The sequence below is a fragment of the Lichenostomus cassidix genome, chromosome 4, assembly GCF_008360975.1.
Source record: "Lichenostomus cassidix isolate B80296 chromosome 4, HeHo_3.0, whole genome shotgun sequence".
NCBI lineage: Eukaryota > Metazoa > Chordata > Aves > Passeriformes > Meliphagidae > Lichenostomus > Lichenostomus cassidix.
In genome coordinates, this window is record NC_139484.1 from 43407622 (window position 1) to 43412546 (window position 4925).

General features: G+C 35.8%; 1 long non-coding RNA gene across 2 annotated transcripts; it reads right to left on the reverse strand.

Moving 5' to 3' along the window:
• Positions 1-734: 734 nt before the first annotated feature.
• Positions 735-4059, reverse strand: LOC146438342 (uncharacterized). 2 transcript variants are annotated; one of them, XR_014852063.1, is made up of 4 exons: positions 3762-4059; positions 3083-3180; positions 2728-2812; positions 735-1160 (listed from the first exon to the last, which is right to left on the reverse strand). It is a non-coding gene; the product is annotated as an uncharacterized LOC146438342 (long non-coding RNA). The 2 variants fall into 2 exon arrangements; XR_014852064.1 differs by lacking the exon at positions 3083-3180.
• Positions 4060-4925: the final 866 nt, after the last annotated feature.

Sequence of the window (4925 nt, forward strand, 5' to 3'; positions counted from 1 at the left end):
TGGCTAGCATCTGGTTTGTGCACCCTATTTATTGTGATTGCAATATTTATTCCTTCCTGGCCTTTCAGAGACACACTGAATATTAACCATATCCTCTCAGGGGACTCCATATTCTGAACCAAGTGCTCCTATGTGCCTGTAAGCTTTCACCTAGCTCCTAGAATAAATACTCCTTTACCACCCTTTTAATTTTCAGTGCCAGCAGACTGGCGTCATTTCTATTAAAGTGCAGTCTTAATAGGACAACTGAGGGGTTTTAAACCTTTAATTCTCCAAGTGCTGCTGCAAAGAGTACATGTGTTCCTCTGGCATTATTCTCCTCTTGTGACAGCAAGGGTCATGCACACTTCTAAGATTACAGAGACCTGTAACCACCCTTCCCAAAGCACATCAATGAAGTTATGCTAGAAAGCAAGAAAAATCTTTTCTTAGACCATTGCTGGGACCTTTAGCTCTCATTTTCCAAGCCTGTATTAAAAACATACCACTGAAGCAGCACTTTTAGTTTTGGTTGACTGTTGTTCAGTTTTATTGTTCAGTGAAATAACTTCTGAATAACTTCTGGTCATAGTTCCTCCTTTGCTAGTAATACTTTTTTTCCTAGTAATTTTAGTTTGCTTATCCTCATTTTCCTAAAATGTTTATTGCAATAAAAATTCTCCCACATATTCATCTGGCAGATAAATTATGTTGCTCTCTGGATGTTCAGCAAGTTAGGACAAAATGAGGGGTTTTTTTTGCTGAGGGAAAATGGAATTTTAAAAAAGCATCTAAGACTCCACCTGGGCCTGCTGGGTGTTTGCTTTGTAATCACTGCTTCAAGCTGTTGCAGCTGGTGGCTTCTTCCTTCTGCTAGGCTTCTGTCTTCCCAAGTAGGTTTGGCTCTAGCTCCTGAACAAACCCCAATCCTTGCTTTTGGGTTGTCTTCACTGCTGACTTCTGAGGTGGTTGTCATGTTCTGCATCCTGTCACACTTCATGCCATCAGTCTGATGTGTGAAGCAGCATGGTAAGTACCACTGGAGGGAAGAGAATTGTCTACTAGTGGTGCACTGTGGCCAATGCCTTCTCAGCCTTAGAGCTCTCCAGACAGCTGAATAATCATCAGTTATCATTGATAATAATAATAGTAATAATCAGCAATACATTGTTTAGTGTTTTCTGCATGGAAAAAATATTTAAGCTATAGTTACAGTCTCTTGAGAGCCATATTTTTAATATCCGATGCAATAAGATTTTATACAAAATGTCTTCTTTCTTTTTCACACTTGGCAAGAAAGATTATCAGAAGGAGAGGGAGCAAAACCTGGACAGAACCTTTTGTCATGATTTTTAAGGGTGTGTAAGTATGTGTGCTTTATCCATGTCTGCTTTATCCTTTGTATGAGAACCATTGTTGTTTTTTGTTTTAAATCAATAATTAAAAAAACTTTGAGTTTAAGAATTTAAATACAATGTGAAAACCCCTGGCATTCAGATGCTTTCATGATTATTCCTGTTTTTCCTGGGCACAACATTTTTCTAGGTAGAGGAGAATTAATTAGGGAACTTTTTTTTAATAACTGTGTGTGGTTGCTGATTTTAAGGCCATCTGCAGCAGTCCATATTTCTTGTAGACATATGCAACAATTTGACAAACCTCTGGATTATTTTCTCACTACAAGAAAAATTTGTCATCCAGAGAAAGTCAGAATGATAATCAAAATTATCTAGTGATATGAAAATAATCTAGTAATATGAAGAAAAATCCAGAGCTAGTCAAATAAAGGAAAATACTATAAAAATCTCAGGTCACTGCATGTGTAAATATTGAAGCCAAAGGAAATGATTTATGCTCAGTTTCTTTGTAACCTTACATACAGGGATTTTTTCTCTCATTCTCCTGTTCACACAGTTAATTCTTCTTCTTACAATATTACTCATTACTACTTCAGTAATTGGATATAAAAAATTACACTGCAGCACATAGTAAATTTCATGTCAATACATTTGGTACTTGGCATTTATAAATTTGGTAAAAGGTTTATAATTTTAAGCCTGACCATTTGTGAACTATTTAAAGAGCTTTTCCTAAAGTCCAAAAATACATGAAGTATTGCTGTTACGCTCACTGTTATTTATGAAATCTTGTGTCTTTAGATATCTCAAATTGTATTTTCAATAATTATCATGGGTAGATATAAAAAACGTAGGGATTACAGCTTAACAGGTGTCAGTTAATATCATGCTTGAGTGCTGCAAATAGCCCAAGGAGTATATTCATGCCTAATTGTCTACACTCCAGAGCACAACAGCTGCCACTTGTAGCAGATGCATCATCTGACTGATGATATTCTGCAATGTGTCGACAGGGGTTTTGGTGCAGCTGATTATATATGATTGTATTTGGCATAGCTGCATACCCTTAATAGACACTGTTATCATTGTTCACTGAACATTGGAATACTTTAGTCAGCTGTTTGTTGTGCCAGCTATAAGGAGCTATCAGCCAAAAATTTTCATTAAGTTTGCTGTTTACTGGACTGTGTAAAATGAATCATTGACCTTGATGAACTAGTGTCCACTTGTCAAAAATACACTACAGTGGGTGGAGACAACAGCCTTGGCAAGAAGTCTTTATACAGAGAATGGGAACTTTCCCAACCTTGATCTGTAATTCCACTAGTATTGGGCTAACAAATAATTAGGTGATAGTTCTAGGAATCTGCAGACTCTGCACGGCTGCTACCTGTGTGGGTTTTTATATAAAGGTATCATTCCTGCAAAGACCTTTGCAGCATGGCTGTGGTTGACAGGCTCTCATTTCCCAAGTCCTTTGCATGGCATTATTCAGAGTGAGGGATGGAGAGAGGAAAGAAAGGGGACAAAAAGAGAGAAAAAGAAAAAAAATTAGCATCAAGGCTTACTTTTTTATATACTTTAAAATTGTTTCTTATACCCAAGGAAACAAAGACCCTTCAAAGTTATACAAAGCGTTGACTGTTAAAAAAAAAAAAAAAAGGCTGGTAGAATTTAACCTTTTTCTAGAGTACAAGTTTGAAGGAAGCTAGTGAAAAGCAGGGAGAAAACAGTAAAATTATTACCATCTTTGAGATTTGTAAGAGGGTAAACTCATGTATTTTTCTCATATGTCTTCATTCAGATTCTTGATTTTCCTGAAAACTTAATTACCAATCATTTCCTGGAAGTATGATTAGGAAACATACAATGACTTACCCAACACTAGTCTGCCTTTTTGCCCCCTCTCCTATTTTTCCTCCTCTCCCTATTGTTTTTTTTTTCCAAATCAGTGGCTTCACTTGGGACTAACACAAACAGTTCATAAACTCAGACTAGGTTTTGTTGATTTCTTCTTTCTATAGCAGAACTCCATCTTTAAAAGAAAGGGTCTACAGCATTAACCTCTACTAACTTAATAAGGAAGGAGTTCCATTCATAGAAGCTGCTACAAAACAAAATACCAGTAGTGGACTGGGAAGTTAGATGAGCAGCTCTCAAACTCTTCACTACCTCTCTTACAGTTCTCAGCATCCAGGAGGAGCTTTCAGACATTATTTCTCTTCACCGCGTGTAAACTGTTTTGGTTAATTTATTTCTACTAGCTTAATGAGTGGAAGAAAAAATAAAATAGATCTAGGACTTTTTTTTTCCCTGTAAAATTCCTTTAGTAAAAGTTTTGGAAGAGAAAATATCGAATCACTTTTAGCTGATGAGGTTAAAACAGTCTGAATTAAGAAATAATTGAATTATGATATTTCATACCAGAGTAATGTGGGGAAAATTGATTTTGAAACCCATGGTAGACAGAGTAAGTTTGCAGCTGCTTCTGATAAGTGTCCTGGGTAGATCTCATGCCATGCAGAGTCTGATTTTCTGATTCCCAGAGACAGATTGGAACAATCTCTTAAAATAAATAAAAAATATATGTATAGAACTCGTCAGCTACTAAGGAAGTAAAAAATAGTGGTGGATTTTTAGAAGCAAGCTACTGAAGACTGATAAAAGGCCTTTCAAATGAATAGAGAGATTGGTTCTGGGGTCATGGCCGGCACTGTGTGAATTCTCATGATCTAAGTTAATACAGTTGAAGTCTTATTAAGTCATAGACCTCTTTGTGCTGTTCATCATAAAAGGCAGGAAGTCCTCTGTAACTGTAAACTGTCACACAATGCTCCAGATTACTCCATGGTGTTTTATTAGAATTAGTTATGCAAAGTTACTTTATACACAAATAAATTGGATGCACCAAAGCAAGATCTCAAAGAAAAGGACACCTTTTGCATCTGTTGAAGTTTATGATGCAAACCAAGCATGTATAGTACTTTAGATACCAGTAATTTAGTATTGTGGAGGTATGAAAAACTTTCAAAATTATTCAAATGTCATTTTTTTACAAAGATTTTCAATATTTAACAAGGCTAGGAGGGAGGCCTTGGGGGAGTCATTGACAAAGCCCATATTCTGCATGAGTTTTGCTTAAATTCTGAGCAGAAGACAAGTTTACATGTAGTAGATGGGTCTGTCATCCAGGAAGTACGAGCTGTTAATTTACAGGAAATTCCATGGTTTAGGTGGAACAATGCAAACAAATTTTTCTCTTTAAGGATGAGTTTAATTATGTTGGCTTTTCAAAAATTTCCTATTTTTAATAAGTACCAAAATATTGAATTGATAAAAAATGGGCTAAACACACATGCTTACATCAGAATTCATAGACATTGCACCAACACATGGAGTATAGATGGGTGTGCATGTATAAGTATTTGTGTGTGTGCATGTGTATGTATATATATATACACACACATATACATTATATACTTCAAAAATCTGTCAGTGATGTATCAGACTCCAGGTAGTCAAAAGGGTGTACTGTCAATTCTTTGTCTTAAATTTGTTCTTCTCATTATTTCTACCTTGAGTAAAATT